Below are 24727 nucleotides of genomic sequence, written 5' to 3' on the forward strand. Positions count from 1 at the left end.
TAAGGAAGATCCGGCTATTCCATATATATACATGTTACCCAAAATCCACAAACATGCAACTAAACCTCCGTTCAGACCCATTGTATCGACAGTAAACTCAATTCATGAACCGGTGGGAAGATACTTGGATAAACATTTGCAACCCTTAGTCCAATCGATGTCAACATACATCAAGGACACCACCGACTTCCTAAATATTATACAGTCAATACAGAATCAAATCACCCCTGATATCACATTGGCTACAATCGATGTAAAGTCATTATACACATCAGTTCCGCATGACAAAGGACTCGAAGCCATTGAATCATTTTTACTTCAGACCGATAAATCCAACAATCTGAATATATTCCTCATGGAACTCATTCATTTTTCACTCTACCACAGTTACTTTGAATGGTCCGGAACGTACTATATGCAATGCTCGGGCACATCAATGGGCAATTGTGCAGCGCCTACGTACGCTAATCTCTACATGTACCGTTTCGAACTGGATCACATTCTCTGCAACGCTGACTGGACAAATAACTTGATTCTTTATAAAAGATACATAGATGATATCTTTATCATTTGGAAAGGACCGACTACCCTTCTGGATCAACTGATTGAAATTCTCAACACTGTGGATCACCGAATTGAATTCACCCATAACATCAGTCATGAGTCAGTAACTTTCCTGGACACTCTTGTTACCAACACTGGAAATCAACTCACCACACAAGTATACACCAAACCTACCGACAGGAACAATCTATTACATTATGACAGTTTCCATCAGCCGTCTCTAAAAAAACATCTACCGTACTCACAGTTGCTACGACTCAAAAGAATTGCCAGCTCAGATGAACTTTACGAATCCAGCAAAACCTCTTGTATAGACAAATTAAAAAAACGCAACTATCCATTCACGATCTTGGAAAGTGCGATTACCAAAGCTGACATTCCTACCAGACAAGATTTGCTTCAACCTAAACTACAGGTTCAACAAGAAACTAGATCCGTGTTCATCTCTAAATTCTCAACGAGAAGCCATCAAATCAAAAAAATCGTGCTAAGGTATTGGCCGATACTGAGCAATGAACCAGACTTTCGACACATCTTTGATTCACAACCAAGATTTGCATACCAAAGATCTCAAAATTTGAAACAACTTTTATCCTCGCCCAAAAAACTCCACACCAGTGATTTCAAAGGTACTATCCCCTGCTTGAACTGCGGAAACTGCAACTCCATTATCAAGGGCAATAAGATTGCACACCCTCACAAAGGTTTTTCTATAAACCTATCCGTAACAGCCACGTGTAATACACAGAACGTCATCTACTTACTCAAATGCCCCTGTGGGCTCGTCTACGTGGGCAAAACAGAAAGAAAAATACGTATTCGTTTAAACGAACACAAGAGCAATATACGTACTCACCATCCAAAATCTCCCATTGCTAACCATTTTGATCGTCTACAACATAACATTTGCCAACTACGCTTCTTGATTCTCGAACAAGTACCGATCATAAAAGGACGAAATAATACCCAACATCTATTACAACGAGAAGTTTTTTGGATTAACAAACTTGATTCGATTCATCCAAAAGGACTCAATGATCGTTATGATCTAGGTTGCTTTTTGTAATGCTCTTTGATTCTGACTTTTTTTCCAGTTTTCAGAATAGACCTTGATATGAATCATATGGGTACACACCCATGAGACCCGGGACCCCATAACCTTGTATTCCCTGATGGTTTATCTTTGTTGTTTATTATGCCCGTTACTTGTCGCACTAGTTATTACGATTTAATAGCATTGTTTGCCAGTACCCTTCAGTCTACTTTTGTATTACTGTGTGTTTGCATTTACCATTGTATTATGTGTTATATTTTCTTACTTGATTTCTGTATTTACCCCGCATACACTCTCACATTTACTTCACACTACTTTATTATCAGTTGTATTAATACACTGCCATCACTCTTTTCGCCACTGGGTTCACCACCTTTTTCAAGATTACGCTTGTTTATATACTTGCGTTCGTTCACTCTTTTTTATTTTTTACATTCCTTTTTGACTTTTCACTACCACGTTTTGATCCCATACACACTTCCTACCATTCACGTAACGTATTACACGCAGCTACACAGTCGCCGTTACTTCGTAACAGGCTTGTATTCTCCTGTCTTGATTGGACTCTACCATTCATGACCAACCTATCGGCTTTTCACACGCTGGATGACACATTGACTAGTACCAATACACGCGATTGGCTATGAAGCATCCAGTTTCTGATTAGTGATAATGATCACCTGACACCCTTTAAAACCGCGCGCGTTTCATAGTTTACTTACTTGCTGAGAAACCGGCACCTTTGACCGCTCTGCTCTGATCGACTTAGTATCACGTAAGTAGTGTACGCTATCGCTGACACCGCCTCGCTTCTCTATATTCGTGTCGTTCTGCGCTTACATAGTTAACTTATATACCTTTGGCTCTCTTTTTCACCTAGCACCTGAATTTTTCCATCACCTTTCATCTTTTACTCTCGTGCAATTTCCATATAGTTGGTCTATCTCCGCACCCGTCTTAATTTGATCACGTGCACTTGCTATGTTTCTCGCTCACGACGTTTTTCACACGGTTTTATGCACATTTCTCTTTCGTCCTCATGTAATCCATTCTAAATACCTTACTCGTCTCACACGATTCACCACCCACGTTCGTGACTTTAGTTTATTTATAATTTTTAAATTAACCTTGGCATAATACAATGCATTTGTCCATGCACTATCGTTTTACTTCTAGTCCACCTTTCATACCCTGCTCATACTCCTGCTTGTTTGATTTACAGTTAAATTGTTAATTTGAAAGTCAATTTATGTTTCCTGCACTCTGCTCTTTAGATTGATGACATTATTATATTGAGTAAAAGCTGTTCCCTTGTATCCTCCCTTATAGTGCTGCCCCTGACGAAGGGCCGCATTGGCCCGAAATGCATTGGGCTACATCGAGTTATGAATTTCAATATACTCGTTTGTGATGTATAATCGTCAGTGAAAACGACACTTTCTCAAAGGAATGATTAAATTCATGTGAATTGAATAAACCCATGAAATACAGAAAATGACCTTCGCTTGATTAATTTCTCCACCGGAGTGCAATTCGAGTGACACGCTTCCTACCAGAACGTGCTCTTACATAATAGGGGGTGTACTCACCCCAGGACAGGGACCCATTGGTCCCTGCCCTTCACCTACCTGTAAACGCCCCTAAATTTAGTAATCTGAAAGAAACACGTTAGTTAGATTCCTCACCTTAGAATATCCCCAGGCGTCAGGCTGGATCCGGAAAGATTTTTGTAGCAATACCCCTTGCGCGTCGCTAGGCGTCGTCTGCGGCTCAGCGTCCGTCGTTGGCGTCGTGCGCCGGAATGACGTCGTCGGAGTACTTAGACGCCGCCCTCGCGCGCTGACGTCAGTTCTTCTTTTTTCCGCGCCAGACAGCGCCGATCCGGGAAGAGCTTACCCCTTAGTCAATTTTTGACTAAACTTTTTGACTCTTTTTGGTCTTCTGTCGACTCGACTCTGGTGCCGGTAGGATGCCTGGGTTTAAAGCCTGTGACTCCTGTCATCGACTGATGTCGGTGACGGACCACCATCGCCGGTGCCTTTACTGCCTGGGGGCCGACCACGACGCGGAGTCGTGCCCCGATTGTCAGGCCTTGACCTCGAAGGCTAGATGGGAGCGGTCCCGTAAGCTTCTCGAGCTTCGGCACTCGGCTCCGCGCCGCTCACGGTCCCGGTCCAGGAGCTACTCAGTATGTCAATTGATCCCCCGATACGACTGCCTCTTCAGGAGGACCTTCTGTCGCAGCAGCAGGGGACGGTCCTCCACCCGAACCTGTCCAGCCTCCACCTCCATGCGTGGAGATTGAGCGGCGGCAGTTGATGCCATTTGACTTGCCTCCTGAAGTCTGTGATATCATTCTGGCAGCCAGGCGTCCCTCCACAAAGACGGTATACGCCCGCCGGTGGAACAAATTTGTGGCATTGTGCACAGCAAAGGCTGTGGATCCCCTTTCCGCCCCTCTTTCTGAGGTTCTCCTCTTTCTTCTTTCTTTGGCCTAGCAGGGCTCTGCTTTGGGCACCTTGAAAGGATATCTTGCTGCAATCTCTGCCTTCTTACGGCTTCCTGATCAGCCTTCTCTTTTCAGGTCCCCTGTTGTTTCACGTTTTCTCAAAGGCATTATTCACATGTTCCCTCCTGTCCCCTTCGTAATGCCTCAGTGGGACTTGAATCTTGTTCTGACCTTTCTGATGTGTGCTCATTTTGAGCCTCTTTACATTTGTCCTATTAGTCTTCTGACCCTGAAAACAGCTTTCCTGGTAGCTATCACCTCGGCTAGACGGGTGAGTGAGCTCCAGGCTCTGTCATCTAAGCCTCCCTTTCTTTCTGTTCATCCGGACAAGGTTGTCCTCCGGACTCGTCCTTCTTTTCTACCAAAAGTGGTGACCCCCTTTCACATCGGGCAATCTGTCACATTGCCCACCTTCTTTCCGCCTCTGCATCCTTCAAAAGAGGAAGAGAGGCTCCACCGTCTGGACCCAAAACGGGCGCTGTCCTTTTATTTGGACCGCACCAAACAGTTCCGGGTGGACGACCAACTTTTTGTTGGATACGTAGGAGCTAAGAAGGGGAAAGCAGTACACAAACGGACCATCTCACGGTGGGTCGTGTTGTGTATTAAACTTTGTTACTCCTTGGCAAAAAAGGACCCTCCTGTTGGGCTGAGGGCCCATTCCACCCGGGCCACAGCGGCTACTACTGCCCTGGGCCGGGGAGTTCCCTTGCAGGACATCTGTCAGGCGGCGACGTGGGCTTCACTGCACACGTTTGCCAAGCACTATTGCCTGGACAGCCAAGTCCGGAGAGATGGCTACTTTGGCCGTTCTGTTCTCCAGGACTTTCTGGTGTGATCTTGGTTCACAGACCCACCACCAGGGTTGGTATTGCTGTGGTATCTATTCTAAGGTGAGGAATCTAACTAACGTGTTTCTTTCAGATGAACAAGTTACTTACCTTCGGTAACGATGTATCTGTAAGAAACATTAGTTAGTTAGATTCCTCACCGACCCACCCATCCTCCCCGTTCTGCGAACTGACATCTAGGGTTAAGACTATCCTTTTTAGGGCCCTAGATTTTTTGGCACCAGTGTCGGTCTCTTGCATGGCTCTGCGTTCCTGGTACGGAAAGCTATGTAAAAAAACTGACGTCAGCGTGCGAGGGCGGCGCCTAAGTACTCCGACGCAACGACGGACGCGGAGCCGCAGACGACACCTAGCGACGCGCAAGGGGTATAGCTACAAAAATCTTTCCGGATCCAGCCTAACTAACTAATGTTTCTTACAGATACATCGTTACCGAAAGTAAGTAACTTTTTCTTTAGGGGTACCCTGAACCTTCCTTCCCCAGATTCCAGATTCCAAAATACAGAGAAGAGCAAGAAGAAAGAAGACCTGCCCTGCAGCTGCTAAGAAGAGGAAGACACCAACTACTTTGGCCACAGCCCTAGCGGCCTGTCGACCCTCGAACCTGCTCCTGCTACAACCCGGCATCTCTTGTGGCCAGCAACCTCACAAACTCCGGAGGACCTGGCTACCTTTTGGCTCTAAGCCCCTGGGACTCCCATGAGTAGAGGCTCTCCTCAAAATCTACTTCTAATCCCTGGCATCAGCCCAGAACTGTGAACCCTTCACACTCTGCACCCGCCAAGCCTGGCCTGTGCCGGAGTGAACAAAGGCCACGAGGACGACCCTACGGCGACTGTGACCCCGAGTCCGGCCCCCAAGGACTTCCCTCGACGCTCCTGAAGACGCCTGCAGCCTCAGAACCAGGTGCCCCCCCTCAACCGCGATCAACAGAGGGTAAGATTTCCAGACACCAAAAGGCACCCCGCGGCCCCCTGTGCCCAATCCCGGGGTACCTACCTATCCTCCAACTACCCAACTTACCTCTCGAAGTGGTGGTGGCACCTGAAGAATCTTCGTCCCCGAGCTTGCAGTCTTTTTCTAATCAGAGCTTTCCCATTGAAACCAATTGAGCGCCCGAACTCAAAAGCACCCTGCACCCAGCCGCCCGAGTGGCCCTGGCAGTGTAACCTCTACACCTATCTACTTCCCCATTTGCCCTGAGCAAGTGACCAGGAGCCCAGCTCCCACAGCCGCGTGGCCTGCTAGTAAGCAGCCACCAACCAAGGCCCCCCTACCTCTCATAGGATATCATTGGATCGAATTCTCTCCGCACCCGGCTGCCCCTGTGCCGCTGAGGGTGAAACAAATGTACCTACCTGACACTGGGAGACCCCTGAGTCTATGCCCAGAACCTTAACCCTGCCAGTCGAGTACTTTCCTTTAAACTGATAACTCAATTTTCTCCATAGGGTAACATTGACTGGTTTCTTCTGAAATTTCTTCCAAGTGTGGAGTTTTCAAAACTTAAAATATTCACCAAAAATACGCCGAGTAACGAAAACGAAAATACTCACCTGCTATTAGGTGAGGTCCCAGTGCTGGATCTCGAGGCCCAGCACTGACTCTGAAAAATACTTACAACTGTACTTACCAGTAACCCAATTTTCTCCCATAGGAAATCATTGACTGTTTTTCTGTGAAATTTCTTCTGTCAATTTCTGCAACCTTTAAATATTCTTTAAAAATCGTATAACTTCTGTAAACGTAATTACTTACCTGTTTTGGATAAAGGTCCCATTACTGAGTCTAGGCACCCAGTCCTGGAATCCCAAAAGTAATCCTGAAAGCAATCCATTGCAAATAACTTGAAACTTCCTTTGAACTCAATGCATTATTGTGTTTAAAACTGTGTTGCCTATTGCAACAACTTGTAACTTTCTACAAAAGCCAATTGCATATTGCAAAAGTATTTATATAAAGCATCTCATTCTGAGAAAGTATATTTTAATTCCTATTGTTGGTTCTAAAATAAAACAGACATATATTTTTCTTTATATAAACCATTGGCCTAGAGTTCAGTTCTTGAGTGTGTGAGACCATTTGCTGACTGAGTGTGTACAACAAATGCTTTACACTGTCCTCTGATATTGCCTTACTGCTCGACCAAGCTACCACATTAGAGAGTAAGGTTATATCTAACTTTAACCTCTGCCAAACCTCTGGGGACTGTGGACTCTGTACACCCTGTACCTATTTGGGCACAGTATATACAGAGCCACTTTCTCACACTATGCAGCCCTCCCGGTCTAATAGGCCTGCATTACCTTGAGACAGGACTAGGTCATGGCACACATGAATGATCCATGTTCGCCCACGACCAAAAACCATAAAAATCAGTATCTGGGTCCAGATATCCTTGCAGCTTGGGCACTCAGGGTAGGGGTGTACGTCCATCTCCATGCAGGGGACTTTTCCATCCCACAATTGTTATTATTCAGGGAATTGAGGTGAAGGGTGGATAACGATAAACTGCATGCCACTTGCTCAGTAGAGATTCCACTGAAAGATTTTGCTTGTGGCTCAGTAGGAGAACATCGGTTCTGACGCTCTCCCTCCAGCTTCCCTGTCAAGTACGACTCATATGAAGTCCAGGTTCAGCGCTAGTAAAGAAAGTTCTTCCAAACCCCTTGAGATTGACCCTCAACACATGAATCAACAGGCACGGCGTTGTCAGTTAACTCCAGAGGAAAGGGCGTTCTGATTAAAGAAGAAGAGAATAAAACCACTTCTTGGTTCCTCTCTGGGTTATTGATGTTGTGTTTCTTGCTTTCTGGGGTTCTCCCTCAGGTCTCAGATTTCCTCTCGTTAAGGAGGATCTCAGATTGGGACGTCTTCAGTTCTGTGCTCCCAACTAGACTGAACAACAACAAGTTAAACAACACTTCAACATTTTATCTATTACCAAAACTTCTAGGAATTATCAGTGTTAGTACTGTGTACTCAACGTATATTCCTAAAGAGAATATTCCTAAGGAGATCAATAACTCCCTATTCCTTCATAGGGTTAAGAGTCCTGTCTTAACTGTAATAGTTCAAGTTCGAGTCTAAAAGGTCCTTATGGTCCTCAACAACAAATGTTTCTGCCTTGCTGTTCTTTAGGGACTTTTTCAAGTGATGATCCTTTCTTTTGTAACAGGATATATAACATTTTATATGTTCGCAGAATTGTTTCAGTGCAAGACCTTCTTTTGTTTTGAGCAAAGTTCCTTTCTTGATTTTTCTTTTCTTTACTTTCAGGTTGCGAGGCTAAAGAAAACGAAGAAGAACTGGAGCCAAGGAGGTCGCTGGATACTTTCTGAAGCTCTAGAGGGCTGGAGCAGTGCTTAATCTGGATTATGCTAAGTTTCTATCTGGAAATCGGGAGCAGAGACCCCTTTTCTCTAGAGTCCCTCAGCCAAGCAAAGCCTCTGGGGCATTGGCACTGTCTCTATAGGACCGCACCTAAGGTGGCTGACAGATCTTGCTTCTTTTGTAACGGGATAGGCGGGAGCAAACCATAAGGAGGCCTTTCTTGCAAGGTTGGGTTGGGAAGGGCCAGGGGATCACTCAAAAATATTGGGCTACTCCAAGGGGGAAAGGACAAGAAAGGAAGGACATCGTTTGGGCAGACTCATTTAGACTATGTGCTTTCAGGCAGCGTGTGCTCTCAGGCAGCGTGTGCTCTCAGGCAGCATGTGCAGGAGATTGCAGTAGGGAGTGGAGAATGTAGGTTTAGGGGGTCACAAAGAAAGCACAAAGGGGGAGGGGTAAAGCCTCCTTTACATAATATCCAGGTGGAGCGGGTCACAATGCACCCATGCACAGCCCCTTCCACAAGGTGTACTGTAGATTTCAGTAAGACTAATGCCTGCTAGTTTTAAGTTTTTAAGCACAGCGCTTCAATCGGGATGGAGTGCAGAGGAAGAAAACGTTTATCCACATGTGATAAAGAATATAAGCAGGAAATGTTTCTCTTCTCCGATCCTCCCCTCAGCCGATCCCCTCTTCACCTCGCATCCATCCACTGCAATCTTATATCTGCTTCACTGAAGAAGGGAACCTTGGTTTCGGCACTTAAGGGCACTGTTGCAGCAGGCCTTCTCTTACTGCTTCATAGGCACACTTGCAGGGGCATCTCGGCCCATTCATGCTTGCCGGTGCATCTCAGCCCGTTCATAGTTCCGTGCAGGGACATCATAAAATTCCCTTGGCCACATGGGCGTCCGCAGAAATTTTTCCAGGGGGGGGGGGCTAACCTGGCAAATAAAGGGGCGTGGCTAATGTTGATCAATAGGGGCGCGGCTAAAATGGCAGACAATCAGGATCATGTAATGCTCAGGCCAAGCTGAGAAAAACAAGCATTGACAGAGCCAATAGGTCTCGCGTTTGGGACCTTATAAGTATTTAGTTATGCAGCAGGTCCCAAAGCTGAGTCACGGAGGGCCACGAGAAGGGTGTGCAGGGCTTTTTTACGGGGTCTTTATGGCTGTACAAATGAGCTGTGCCCCCCCCACCCGATGGAATGTGCATGGCATGTGAAATGTCACCCTCTTACAAACAGATGTTAAAACAATAAAAATAAATCTCGCTCCTTAAACACAAAGAGTGTCTTTTGTGTGAGTGCACGTCAAAATAAGTGCACGGAGGTTTGTTTACACGATCCTCGGCAGACGTGATCATAATGAGTGATTACGTGTGTCTGGCTATGCAGGTTATATGACGAACATACAGAATCCTCATCAGCTAATTTGGACCCGAATCATCGCTGCTCATGTTTAAACCGTTCTATCGGCACTCTTAATCCCAGTGCGAACAGGACACAGTAACCGCGTTATCTTGGGATTGTTTCACTCAGCACGCACCACACGTGTTTTACAAGGTTATCCAGCTTGCACGCTCCCATGGTGTAGGACCCCTAAAGGGTTGTGTTGGGTGTGGGGGCAATGACAATGGCGGTCCGTCACACCAGTGATTTGTCGGAAAAAGATTGTGCATTTCCGGATAACCGGTCCTTAATTTGTACCGGCGGTTACAGGCGTGGCACCATCACTTATTTTGGGAGCCAGTTTTTTTTAACATCAGACTTTAATCCAAAGTAGCAAAGAGAGAAAGGCAGCACCACCGACGTTTCTTATAAAAAATAATAAATAGGTTTTCACCAATGAATGAAATCTGCTTCCTACTTTAGGCCCTGAATCGTTTGATTTAATTCTGACAGGGCTGGCGAGGATCAGAAGAGCTCTCCCTGTTTGGACTGAGGGAAGTCAGCTTTTTTAAAGCTAAAGAACGAAGACCACGAGAAACGAGACTCGCACTGGGTTCATCTTCTCCCATGTCCCTGTCTTCTACAGTAACGTAGACTCTGCCCGGCTTTGTATTCACACACCGTGGTACAGATGTGCCTCGGTTTATGAAGATCCCCGGACATGCGTGCAGTACTCCTGCCCATACTCAGCCTTGTCACTCATAATTGAAGTTCAGCTGTGTTAAGATGGATATTGGAGCAGTTTGGAAATCAGTTGCACATTTTTATGAACTTTTCACTATAATGTCTCCGTGTTTCATCATTTGTCTCAGAGGATGAAAGGCTGAACTGACGAGGCTGGGGTCAGAGCTCATGACCCCGGATAAGCAGGTAACAGGAACAGGTGCTGAACCGACTAGGAAATCTCTTGGGTGTTTGAACATTTTCTTTACCGCATTTATGGGGATTTGTTTCCAAGCTTAGTAACCGATTCTACCGTTCACTCAGTGGTCGCATGGTGCACTGATTACGAATTATTTATTCACAGCATAGTATAATTCTAGGTGAAGGTAGCCTTGTGAAGCAAAAGTACGAATTTGCATTTGAGATTTTTCTGTGGAAATCACTGATTTATCAGTCTCCCACAGATGTCAAAGCTTTTTTTACAGGTTTTACAAATTTTGTACATTTCCGCATATGCTGGGCATTAAAGTCGACAATTAAAGCTGGCATACTGGCTGTGATATTCATTGACTGAAATAGCCGGTCGGCAGAATTTTAGGCTGGTCTCGGCAGTGGACTCCTGCAGAGTGAGCCTATGAACGGGGGCCACCAGACAAGGCGATGAAGTCACCCACTGAAGGCGTTCTCCTCCTCCCTACGACCGAATGCAGCAAATGCCAGTGCACTCACAGGGGCATAGACCTCAAAGGGAGGCTTGAGGAAAGGTGAGTGAGGAGAGAGACACCCTGGCATCGAGACCCATAAATGCTTCAGAGAGAGAGATAAGGATGGAGAGGTTTGCGTGAGATGGAGACAGTGGCATAAGGACTCACTAGAGAGATCTGTGAATAAGGGACGAACACACCTCCATTATCTTGCCTCCTAAACTGCCAGGTATCTTTAAATGATTGCAGTTTTTGCATCTCGATGTGCTTTTCTTTTTCTATTTTGATTTTGTCTAGGAAACATTATTCAACATTTTCACCGTTGTTTCAGCAGATTTCTTGTAGACATTTTTTTAAACTACATCTACAGATTTTCACATTTTCTGCAGATAGGGACTGGCTCTAGTCTTGTGCTATGAATGTATTTATAGACTTGGCAGGAGACAGTCCTTTGGCTGTGCTCAATGGAGAACATTAAAGCAACAGGCGCGCTGCCCCCCCCCCCTCCCCCGGGCTGTGGGGGCCTTTGTTACGCCCCTGAGGTCTTGGTGTACTCGTGCTTGTGGCGCGCAGCACAAACTGGCCATTGTCATTCTGTTTGTGATAATCAACCACAGACAGAATGACAATGGGCGGGAGGGGCTGCGTGGAGGACTGTGAGGCGCCCCATCACGGAGTTGAGGCCTCTGGCAGGGAACAGCTCTGCTCCCTGCAGGGCCCCTAATTACGGACAAAAGTCGCCTGTAAAAGCATGGGCGGCCGCAGGGGGGGGGGGGGGGGCAAGAAGGGGCACTCCAGGTGCCCCTCCTTGCCCCCCCCCCCCCCCGGACGCCCATGCTTGGCCAAACATATTTTAGGATCCCCTGTTTGGAACAGCTTTAAATTTATGATCCAATTTTAACTCTTTCATGACCCCTTTGGCTAGGTCACTGACAGCGCACAGGCCCGATCATCCAAATTCTAAATCAGTCAATCAATCGGGGTTTAAAGTGCGCTGCTCACGAGAATTCATCTAGCATTGGTTATTATATTGAATCCAAGCACATTTTTTATAAAGGATATCACATTACACGAATACTCCTTTAACTTAACTCGAAACCACATGTACCCAGGTCCCCTCTTTGCTACGTCTGGGGCAAAAGTTAGTGATATTCACATTTCATTTATGCTTCTTTAAAAGAGTGTAAATATATAAGCCATTGAGCATGTGTCTGTATTTGTTCAAAGTTAAACCTTTTAAGTGTGCTAATACTGTAGGAAGATATTTGCCAATCTTTCCGATTAAAATTGATTCCTGTTTCTTTTTGCCCATTGTTTTATAATTCTCCAAATCTTGATTCAAAATCATTTTGATAATTCTATGTCAGGACCGGAGGCGAGGATTATGCTATTCTTTCTTCACTTTATTGAATAGCAGCCATTTTAAAGTCCAAACTACTTTTCCCATGAGCAATAGGGAAAACAACATCCAAACAATAGAGTGTCCACAGATAGTGTCCCATCCATTGCACCAAACAGGAGTCCCCTGGTAGCTGATAGTCCTCTGTCCCTGATTATGCTTCCTCTTTCGTCGCTGCTTGCAGCCAAGAGAAGTCGCCTTTTACTTGTATTGCTTTGAAATGTAATTCATTGTGTGACTAATTTTGTTTCGCACCAAGATTGGTATTTTCTGCATTGTCCGATCGCAGACTTTGTTGATTACAAGGCTTAACAGCCTACGATGTTTCTTTGTGTTATTTTGTGTTTTCTGCTCGAAAGCTGGTGAGGGACGTGCGCGCCATATTTTCATTTTAAACGCGCGTCCGTTTTGCTGTTATTCGAGTCTTTGTCTCGGGGATTATTCGGCTGCGAGGCACCGCTACTCAGTGCCTCGCTCCGGCCGTGGGAGTCTCCCTAGTGGCAGTACATCGGTGCCTGCTTGCGGTGTTGTCCTGACGCCGCCAGAGGGCACCTGAGAGCGTCTCTGACGCGGCGCGCGCCTGGGATTCTGCGCATTCCTCAGCGCGTCGGATCCCAGGCTGAATCGCCGCGAGAGCCTTGTCAAGTCTGCCCTACACCCCTGACAAGGGTCTGTGCTATTGCCTTCAGGTATTTATTTTTTATAATTTCATTTACACGCCCCCTTGAATGCCCGTTTTCACGGGTCTGTATCTGCTGTTAAGCAGTCTTTGGCAGCGTTTCACTGCCTGGGGGACAGTATTATATAGGCCAACAACACTCTGTTTAGAGTCTGTAGTGCAGGTTACATCTGCAGGGATCCTTTGGCTGGCAGACTGCCCAATTAATAATATATATATATTTGCACCAGGGCTGTTTGGATCCCAGGCTTTGGGCCTTAAATTGCGAGCACTGCCCACCCCTATTACCGGCTGACACCCAGGCCCCATTCATTAGAGGTTTACCTCCTAGTTTCTACTGCTCTAGTCATCACTTACCTGTTACTTTACTTACCTCCATCGAGAACTATCAAGACTACGTCTATCAAGACGATCAATGGGAAGGGGAACCCCTTGCGGCCCTTCCATGGGATGATTACTTCTATGATGCGGTGTGAGAAAGTGCCATCTTTCTTGCATGGTATGCCCCCACTTTTTGCTGAATTGCTGAATGTACTTTGACTGAGTGTGCCCTGGACTCTTGCCAATCAGGTGCCCAGGGCCTATGTTCCTTCTCTAAAACAAACCAAACCCAAATTGGCAAACCCTGGCCACATGTCAGCCCCTGGTAAATGGTACCCTAAGTACCCAGGGCTTTGTGACCAAGGAAGGCCTCTAAGAGCTGCAGCACTCCTTGTGCCACTCTTAGAGGCCCTGTACCCTTACACACACACACACACTGCCTTTGCAGGCTGAGTGTTTGGGTGCAAGACAAAAACAAAGTCGACATGGCACACATCCCTGTGTGCCCTGCCCATCACATACACTGCCATGGCATACATCAGTCACCCCTCTAGCTAAGTGCTTTATTCCAATGGTGTGGGCACAGGAGCAGGAGCCCTGTGCCCCTACAGTGCCCAGGTCCATTCCTGAGCCCTGTAAGTGCAGTGCTGCCATTTAAGAGTGCATGGTGCTGAGAGCTCGTCAAACACGAGCTCCACAGCACCATAATGGCAACACTAAAGACTGAGAAGTTTGGTATCAAACTTCTCAGCACATTAAACCCACACTGGTGCCAGTGTGGGATTTAATGTACCCAGCACCCCAGAGGGCATCTTAGAGGTGCCCCCTCGAACCTAACCTACAAATCCACGTCTGCTCTGAGGCTGCCTAGGCTGCCACCCAGCAGACATGTTGCTGGACCCCTGGGTAGGAGAGCCCCTGCTCTCCTGGTCCTGCAACAATGCACATCCTGGGCGAGGTGCTAAATCTCCTCCCCCAGGATGGGCAGGGGGAAGCTTCAAAGGCATGCCGCCTCTATGAGCTTCCCCAGGCCCCTGCAACCCCCCACTCTAGCGGGAAGCTTTGGTCGGAAACCCCAAATAAGGACACGGGATGTGCCTGCCTGCCAACCCCACCCCTCAGGTGGGGGAGGCGAGGTGAAGCACATCTCCGGGCTCTCGCCATCTTGAAGATGGGGAGCCCTACCCTATCAGGACTAGGCTACTGCCCCCCTCCCACAGGAGAGAGGCAGGATAGGGGGTGTACCCACCCCAGGACGGGGACCCATTGGTCCCTGCCCTTCACCTATCTGTAACGCCCCTAAATCTAGTATTTAGGGGCACCCTGAACCTTCCTTCCCCAGATTCCAAACTACGAAGAGCAAGAAGAAAGAAGACCTGCCCTGCAGCTGCTGAAAAGAGGAAGACACCAACTGCTTTGGCCCCAGCCCTACCGGCCTGTCGACCCTCGAACCTGCTCCTGCTCCAGCCCGGCATCTCTTGTGGCTAGCAACCTCACCAACCCCGAAGGACCTGGCTACCTTTTGGCTCTAAGCCCCTGGGACTCCCATGAGTAGAGGCTCTACTCGAAACCTATCTCTAACCCCTGGCAGCAGCCCGGAACCGCGAACCCAGCACACTCTGCACCAGCCGAGCCTGGCCAGTGCCGGAGTGAACAAAGACCCTGAGGACGACCCCACGGCGACAGTGACCCCGAGTCCGGCACCCAAGGACCTCCATCGACACTCCTGAAGAAGCCTGCAGCCTCAGAACCAGGTGCCCCCCAACCGCGATCAACAGATGGTAAGATTTCCTGACACCTAAAGGCACCCCTGCACGCGGCGCCCCACGGCCCCCTGTGCCCAATCCCGGGGTACCTACCTATCCTCCAACTACCCAACTTACCTCTCGAAGTGGTGGTGGCACCCGAAGAGTCCTCGTCCCCGAGCTTGCAGTCTTTTTCTTAACCGGAGATTTCCCATCGAAATCCATTGAGTGCCCCTAGGCTCAAAAGCACTCTGCACCCAGCCGCCCGAGTGGCCCTGGCAGTGAAAACTCTACTCCTACCTACTTCCCTACTTGCCCTGAGTAAGTGACCAGGAGCCCAGCTCCCACAGCCGCGTGGCTTGCCAGTCAGCAGCCACCAAACAAGGCCCCCCTATCCCTCATAGGATAACATTGGGCCAAACCCTCTCTGCACCCGGCCGCCCTAGAGCCGCTGAGGGTGAACCAACTGTACCTACCTGACCCTGGGAGATCCCTGAGTCTGTCCCAGAACCTCAACTCTGCCAGTCGAGTACTTACCCTTAAACCGCAAACCCTATTTTCCTCATCGGGTAACATTGAGTGGCTTTTTCCTGAAATTTCTTCTAAGTGTGGACTTTTCAAATCTTCAAATATTCACCAAAAATCAGCAGAGTGACAAAAACTAATTTACTCACCTGCTCTTAGGTGAGCTCCCAGTGCTGGATCTTGGTGCCCAGCACTGACGCTGAAAAATATCTACAACTGTACTTACCCTCAACTCAATTTTCTTCCATAGGAAACCATTGGCTGTTTTTCTGTGAAATGTATTCTAAGTGTCGATTTCTGCAATCTTTAAATATTCTTCAAAAATCGTATAATATCTGAAAACGTAATTACTTACCTGTTTTGGATAAAGGTCCCAGTACTGAGTCTAGGCACCCAGTACTGGATTACAAAAGTAACGAGAACATACTGTACCTGTAACCTGCATTTTCTTCCATAGGGAATCATTGACTGTTTTCTCTGAAATATTTTCTAAGTGTCAACTTTTAAAATAGCTAAATATTAGATAAAAATCATTACAGTACTTAAGTCGACTTTCATCACTTGATTCTGAGAACTGACCCAGGACTGAATCTAGGATCCAGTCCTGGAATTCCAAAAGTAATCTAAAAAGTAATCTGTTGCAAATAACTTGAATTTACCATTGAGCTCAATGTATTGTTGTGTTTAAAAATAGAGTTGCCTACTGCAACCACTTGTAACTGTTTACTAAAGTCTATTGCAAATTGCAAAAGTATTTATATGAAACATCTACTGTTGAGAAAGTATATTTTAACTCCAAGTGTTGGTTCTAAAATAAAACAAGCATATATTTTTTATTTATAAACCATTGGCCTAGAGTTCAGTTATTGAGTGTGTGAAACCATTTGCTGACTGAGTGTGTACAACAAATGCTTTACACTGTCCTCTGGTACTGCATTACTGCTCGACCAAGCTACCACTTTAGAGAGTAAGGTTATACCTAACTTTAACCTCTGTCAAACCCTGGGGGACTGTGGACTCTGTACACCCTGTACCTATTAAGGAACAGTATATACAGAGCCACTTTCTCACATGCGGTTGATGACTCTATCCATAAGGCGGTAGAGCAGGCCATTACCCCGCTTGAAGAGCACCTGTCCCGAAAAAATGACCAGGCTTGCGAAAAGCTAGCCAGAGCCGCGCAGGCTTCATCCAAAGGTCTTTCCCCCAGCCGTCCGGCCTCGGACTTACACCAACCACCAGCCAAACATGCTAAGGATGCGGGGGTGGATTCTGATGCTTTCAGCCGCCTTAAGCAAGCTTTTCTTGCCAGTTCTGCCACGCCGGTAACCCCCACTACTTCGGCAGACGGGGACCCTGGGGATGCGGACGACTCTCCTGAACAGTCCCGTCCCTGGCTTCCTTCCAAGTCAGCGCCAACCTCTAGCAAGCCAAATTGACATGCTGGACCCGGACGACGTCTTGCATCCACGCTCCTCTGACTGAGCCCCTTCCAAGAAGGTCGCCCAGTATGTGGCCAGCAGGATCCGCCGTCCTCTCGAGCTGACAGCTCGTAGTTGCCTTAGGGCAGAGTGCCCCCGTCTCTCCTTGGAAGGGAAGGTAGCCGCCACTCCTGAGATTGACCCCAGAATGGCTACGTTTTTACAAAAATTCGTCAAAGACCCTAAGAAAGGCATCAACAGGTCCTGGCGTGCCTGTCAAGACAAACTACTGGATGTCTTGGGCCCCGCTACCAAAATCCTCGATATGGCCGAAGAGGCCAAGGCCTGGGCTCTCTCATATCCCTGAACATCTCTCCTCCTGGGCCCAACGTGTAGTGGTGTTCCTCGGGAATGCCAACTGCGCGCTTTCCAATTAGCGGCGCAGGTCTCTTCTAATCAAAGTTGACCCCAAACTTGGGGACCTGGCGGACACTGAAGCAGGACCAGTCGCACAGGGTGGCCTCTTTGGCGAGCCCTTTATCAAAGAGCTAGGGAGGTTTGTTAACACCTCCCTGGATAGAGCGCAGACTTCCATCAGGAAGGTGTTTCGCCCTCGGGTTTTCCACGGTGCCGGACGAGGTAGGGGCCGCTCGTCCGGCCGTTCTAATCAGCACAGAGGGCAAGGCTCCAGTCAAGGACAATATCAATATCAAGCCCGATTCGGGAACTTTTACCCCACCCGTGGACGCAGTGGCAGGAACAGAGGTGGCAGAGGAGGAGGCAGATCCAATTCTTCCGGTGAGTGTTCTCCCTTCTTCCCTTCTAAAAGTGGGGGGCCGTCTGGCGCATTTTTTCCCAATGTGGACTTCCATCACGGGGGATGCTTGGGTTCTGCAAACGGTAAGGGGCTTTCACATAGAGTTTCAGGGGACCCCTTGGCAACGCACTCCTCCCCGCCCACTCTGTTTTTCCGAGGCAGTTCTGGTCGATCAGGAGGTCCGTTCTCTTCTAGAAAAAGTGGCGATAGTAGAAACCCTGCAGCACCCCAGAGGTTTCCTCAGCAATCTCTTCCTCGTAGACAAAGTGGACGGGGGCCAGCGCCCGGTCATCAATTTATGCGAATTCAACGAGTGGCTAGTTTATCGCCACTTCAAGACGGAGGGGATCCATCTTCTTTGCGATATTCTCCGTCCGGGCGACTGGATGGCGCGCTTCGACCTCAAAGACTCCTATTTAGCGATTCCCATCTTTCCCCCTCACTGCCGATTTCTGTAGTTCCTTTGGCGCAACAAGATTTACGAGTTCGCCACTCTCCCATTCGGCCTGTCCTCCGCTCTCTGGTGTTTCACCAAGGTTCTGCGGCCAGCGATTGAACGTCTTCGGGCGTCGGGCATGAGATTCATCGTCTATTTAGACAACAACCTGCTAATGGCGCAGGATCCTCGGACCTTTTCTTGGCACCTGCAAACCGCGGTGGATCTCCTTCAGAACCTAGAGTTCGTGATAAACAAAGTCAAGTCCACCCTGGTTCCTTCCCAAAAAGTAGTTTTTCTCGGTTTCGTAATAGACTCAGTGGAATCTACTCTCAGCCTTCCTGCTCGCAAGATGACGAAAATTCACCACAAGGTTCGGAGGGCTTTATCCCTGACTCAGATTTTCCGCAGACAATTAGCTCGGGTGGTGGGCTTACTATCGGCATCCATCCAAGCTATCTTCCCGGGCCCGCTCCACTACAGAGCACTTCAACGTCTCAAAGCGGCGCATCTCCGCAAGGGCCGATCATACTCCCACAAAGTGAGTCTGACACCGGAGGCCAGGGAAGAGCTACAGTGGTGGCTTTCCAACATGCAAGCCTTGAATGGTCGGGCCATTTTCTGGTCTGCGCCAGACATCGTTATCAAGTCCGACGCGAGCAGATCCAGCTGGGGCGCGAAGTGTGGCGACTTCACCACGGGAGGGTGTATGGTCTCCGTCGGAGCAACAATTACACATCAACTGTCTGGAACTTCTGGCTGGATCGTTCGCGATCAAATGCTGGACCAAGGACTCGATTCAATTGTGCGTCCTTCTCAAGATGGACAACATCTCGGCTGTCCGGTATATCAATCATCTGGGAGGCACTCGCTCGAGAGCTCTTTTGAACCTGGCTGCGAACCTTTGGCAGTACTGCCTGGTTCGTCAGATCTCAGTCACGGCGGAGTACCTGCACATGCAGGACAACCAAGTGGCAGACTTTTACTCGCGCCACTTCCACGATCTGAGCCTCTGGAAACTACACACGGGGTGTTCGCGGATCTCCAGAGTCTTTGGGGTCCCTTCTCTGTAGACCTCTTTGCCTCTCGCCTAGATCACCAGCTTCCCCGGCTCTACAGTTGAGGACCGGACCCTCTGGAGGAGCAGACGGACGCGTTTCTCAAGGATTGGCGGTCCGAGATGGGCTACGCATTTCCCCCGTTTGCGATGATAACTCTGGTCTCCACCCAGGTTCGACGCCAGGAAGCGAGCATTGTGCTCATTTCGCCGATTTGGAGGTAGCAAGTATGGTTTCCGGTTCTTCTGGAACTTTCCTGGGATTCTCCAATCCTACTTCCCCACTTTCCAGCTCTTCTTCTCAGTCCGGACGGGTGTCCTCACCCGTTGATACAGCAGGGCTCCCTGGCTCTCATGGCATGGCAGATTACAGGGGAAGATGGGCGGTCCCAGGCATTTCGGGAGCGGCTGAGAGTTTCTTATCCAGGGCCTGCCCAGACAGCACCCTCAAGCGTTATCGGTCCACCTGGAGAAGGTGGTGTTGTTGGTGTATGCAACGGAGTTTCAATCCCGTGGCAGCTGATGTGTCCGCCGTCTTGAATTTTCTGGCCTCCCTCGCAGAGGACGGTCTCGCGTACAGAACCATCAATACCTTCAGGTCCGCTATTTCTGCTGGACATGCTTTAGTTGATGGTTTGCCTGTTGGAGAACATCCTTTAGTTTGTCATCTCCTTCGGGGCTAATGTCTTTCGCTCCCCCCGGAACCTCGTTGCTCTCAGTTGTGGGATATCAACAGGGTATTGAATCTATTCCAATCATGGCAACCGAATAGATTCCTCTCCAGGAAGGAACTCTCGGCGAAGCTAGCTATGCTACTGTGTCTGATTTCTTGCATATGGGTTTCAGACGTCAGAGCTCTGGATATGTGGGGAAGAATGTTCTCTCCCGCTGGAGTGACGTTCACCATTCGTAGGCGCAGTTAATGTGGTACGACTTCTGTGTCCTACCCCGCCTTTCCGGACTCCCCGAAATTATGCATTGTTGCGTGTCTCAAAGCTTATGAGGAGATGACAGAGGAATTCAGGCCTCCTGGGGAACGCCAGTTGCTCATAGCGCTCAAAAAGCCCCACAAGGGGGGTTCTTCCCCCACGATTGCCCGTTGGGTGCGCTGGATAATGCAAGAAGCAGGCATTGATTTAAGAGCGTTTGGTGCTCATTCTACCAGAGGCGCTATGGCCTCTAAAGCTTTTACCCTGGGAGCTCGTCTGGAAGACATCCTGAATGCTGCGGATTTGTCTTCAGACTCTACCTTTAAACGGTTTTACTTTAAACAAGCAAAATCTTCGCCTCCGGTCCTGACATAGAATGAACAATTTCCTAGCTAACGTAAAGGAAAGTTTCAATTCTATTAAGGACTCGGAGGCGAGGATTCTATGTCAGGACCGGAGGCGAGGATTATGCTTAATCTTTCTTTACTTCAAAGACAGCAGCAATTTTAAAGTCAACAAACAACAACTATTCCCATGGTACATCGGGAATATCCCAAAAAACAATAGAGTGTCCAAGTCCAGAGTGTCCCCTGTTCTATGGTCCAATCACAGGTTCCCTTAGGCACGGATAGTCCTCTCTCGCTGTTTAACCTCCTTCTTTCTTTGCTGCTGCAGCCAGAGATAAGTCATTTTTATCTTCTCTCAGCTCTTCGTATGTACTGTCATTGGCATTGTCAATTTTATATTTGCCATTGTAACTTCGTGTTTGCTGGTTGCTTCATGTGAGCATTGTTATTTCGAGCGTTTACGGATCTGAGATTTCCTCACCTTTCCTCAGGCGCTCTAGAGCCTTTGCGCTCTGTGTTTGGCGCGGCGGGCTCCGTTACGCGCCGTTTCTTGGTTATTGTATTTATTTTCTGTCCAGTGTGATGCAAGTCCGCCGCTACTCGGCGGACTCGCTCTTCGGCCGCGGGAGTGTTCCTCCCTAGCGGCTGCGTGTTTGGTGCGGCTCGCGGTGTTACATACCACCGCTAGAGGGCGCGTTTCCGCGTTCTCGACTTTGCTTGCGTTCCTGGGATTCCACGCGCTTGAATCTCGGAACGCATTGCAACGAGTGAGCCTCTGCCTGTCCTGACACCGTTTTGGGACGGTCTATGTACTGCCAATAGGCATTTCTTCCCTTTTACGCCCCCTGAACGCCTGATAAGGTCTGTACAATAATTAGCAAGGCTGTGGTGGAGTGTGCACCCAGTCGTGGGGGTCCGTATTTCTAGGCCATTTTTCGCACGCTCCTAGGAGTCTGTATTTGGCAGGTTGAAACCCTGCTGGGGCCCATTGAGCGGACAGGCTGCCCATCTACTGTTGCACATGGGCTGTTGGGTCGTAGGGCTTATTGCCCGCACGCAAGTTCTCTTGCCCCTGACTTGGCTGACACCCAGCCTTCGTTTCCCGGAGTTCACCTCCTCTCAAGTCTTCCACTAACTTACGTGGTATTTTTTCCCACCTACTTACTGGCATATCGCTCTTGTGCGTCTCTATAATGGAGTCTTATGATGACAATACTTACCTGGATAAGCAGTGGGATGAAGATCCGCTTTCAGCGCTGCAGTGGGACGACGACTTCTACGACGCCGTAGACTACTCCATTCATAAAGCGGTGGAGCATCGCCTCTCACGAAAAATTGAGCTAGCCTGCGACAAGCTGGCCAGACCAGCCCAAACGATTCCGGCTGCTCTTCCTTCCAGTGCGTCCAATGAGGATTCCCATCCGCCTCCCGCTAAACGGGCCAAGGATACCGGGGTGGACGCCGACGCCTTCGCCCGTCTCAAACAGGCATTCCTAGCCAACAGACCCCCTCCTGCGGCAGCTATCCCAGGTGTCTCGGCTCACGGGAACGATGACGGAGCTGGGCCTTCACGTCCTTGTGGTTTGCCACAGCCAGAACTCGCCACTTCGGACCCGGGCGCGGTTTCCCAGAACCTCTGCGCCGATATGCTCGATCCGGAAGATATTTTGCATCCTAGGTCCTCGGACTGGGCACCCTGTGACAAGGTCGCCCAATACGTTGCCAGTCGAATTCGACGACCTCTGGAGGCCTCAGTCCATAATTGCCTTAGGGCAGAATGTCCGCACCCATCTTTAGACGATAAGGTTGCGGCAACTCCAGAAATTGACCCTCGCATGGCGACATTTCTACAAAAATATATCAAGGATCCCAAAAAGGGAATTGATAGGTCATGGCGGGCTTGCCAAGACAAGCTGTTGGATATTCTCGGTACTATAACCAAAATTCTTGATATGGCCGAAGAAGCCAAGTCGTCAGGGGCCCTGATATCTCCAGACAACCTCTCCTCTTGGGCCCAACGTGTGGTAATTTTCTTGGGAAATGCAAACTGTGCATTAACGACGAAAATCCCTGGGGGACTTAGCAAATTCCGAGGCGGGCCCTGTTGCCCAGGGTGGCTTCTTTGGTGAGCCCTTCATGAAGGAGCTAGGGCGCTTCGTGAATACCTTCACGACTTTGGATAGACCGCAATCCTCCATTCGTAAAGTCTTTCGCCTACGGGTTTTCAGGGGGGCCGGGCGAGGCAGGGGCCGCTCGTCCGGCCGTCCAAATCAGCAGAGAGGAGGCTCCAACCAATCATCTTATCAGGACCAGGCCAGATTCGGGAACTTCTACCCGACAAGGGGACGACGAGGGAAGAACCGTGGTGACCGAGGCGGTGGTATCTCCAGTTCGTCCGGTAAGTGTTCTTCCTTCTTCCCAATTAAAAGTGGGGGGCCGGCGGGCGCATTTTTACCAGGCTTGGACTTCTGTCACAGGCGACGCTTGGGTACTCCAGACTGTCCAAGGCTTTCATATGGAGTTCCGCGGAGAGCCTTTTCAGAAGGCTCCGCCGCGTCCCCTAGTCTTCTCGGTGGGGGACTCCGCCTTGGTAGATCGGGAGGTCAAGGGGGCGGTGGTTCGGTCCACTCTCCATGCTCAAGGCTTCATCAGCAATCTCTTTCTGGTAGACAAGGCGGACGGTGGGCAGAGGCCTGTGATCAATCTACACGAATTCAACAAGTGGCTAATTTACCGCCACTTCAAGATGGAGGGAATCCATCTTCTTCACGATCTCCTCAGACCAAACGACTGGCTGGCGCGTCTAGATCTAAAAGATGCGTATTTGACCATACCAATTTTCCCTCCTCACCAGAGGTTCCTACAGTTTCTTTTGCGGGACAAGGTCTACGAATTCACCACTCTTCCTTTTGGTCTATCCTCCGCTCCTTGGTGCTTCACCGAGGTTTTGCGTCCGGTGATCGAACGCCTACGCGCATCCGGCATGCGCCTCAGTGTATCTAGATTTTGCTGATGGCACTATGTCCCGCGGCCCTTTCTCGTCAGCTTCAGACGGCGGTCAATTTACTCCAGAGCCTGGGTTTCATAATCAACGAAGCAAAATCAACGCTTGTTCCTTCCCAAAAGGTGGTTTTCCATCGACTCAGTGGCCGCTACACTCAGCCTTCCTTCTCGGAAGATGACGAAAATCCATCACGAGTTAAGGAGAGCGCTTACCCAACATCAGCTCTCCCTCAGACATAGCTCGGTTAGTGGGCCTGCTATCGGCATCCATCCAGGCCATTTTTCCAGGCCCTCTTCATTACAGGGCCTTACAGCGTCTCAAGGCGCAGCACCTTCGAAGAGGTCTGTCCTATTTTCGGAAGGTATCTCTCTCTGCGGAGGCCAGGGAGGAGATTCAATGGTGGCTTTCCAACATGGAGGCCTGGAATGGACGGGCGTTTTTCGATTCGGCACCAGATATCATTATCGAGTCCGACGCCAGCAGATCAGGCTGGGGCGCGCGGTGTGGCGAGTTCGCAACAGGCGGTGTGTGGTCACCTATGGAACAGCAGTTGCACATCAACTGTCTGGAACTTCTGGCGGGGTCCTTTGCGATCCAGTGCTGGACCAAATATTCAGTCCATTCTTGCGTTTTACTCAAGATGGCCAATATATCAGCCGTCCGGTATATAAACCATCTTGGGGGCACGCGCTCCAGAGCACTCTCGGACATGGCTGCGAATTTCTGGAAGTATTGTCTGGACCATCATGTGTCAGTAACGGCGGAGTATCTCCCGGGCCGCGACAACCAGGTAGCGGATTTTCATTCCCGGCATCTCCACGACAGCAGTCTTTGGAGGTTGCACCCGGGGGTTTTCGCAGATCTTCAATCTCTCTGGGGTCCCTTCTCAGTGGACCTCTTTGCCTCACGCCTGGAC

At 48.9% G+C, this 24727-nt stretch overlaps 1 long non-coding RNA gene across 2 annotated transcripts in view; it reads left to right on the forward strand.

Annotated features, from left to right (window-relative positions):
* LOC146799262 (uncharacterized) overlaps nucleotides 1-24727 on the forward strand; it is an 81819-nt gene that overhangs the window by 54795 nt on the left and 2297 nt on the right. For both annotated transcript variants that reach the window (XR_014968873.1, XR_014968874.1), the window contains exon 2: nucleotides 8258-8466. This is a non-coding gene — a long non-coding RNA (uncharacterized LOC146799262). The remainder of the gene's footprint in view (nucleotides 1-8257; nucleotides 8467-24727) is intronic.

This window comes from Triturus cristatus, chromosome 9, assembly GCF_964204655.1.
Source record: "Triturus cristatus chromosome 9, aTriCri1.1, whole genome shotgun sequence".
Classification (NCBI taxonomy): Eukaryota; Metazoa; Chordata; class Amphibia; order Caudata; family Salamandridae; genus Triturus; species Triturus cristatus.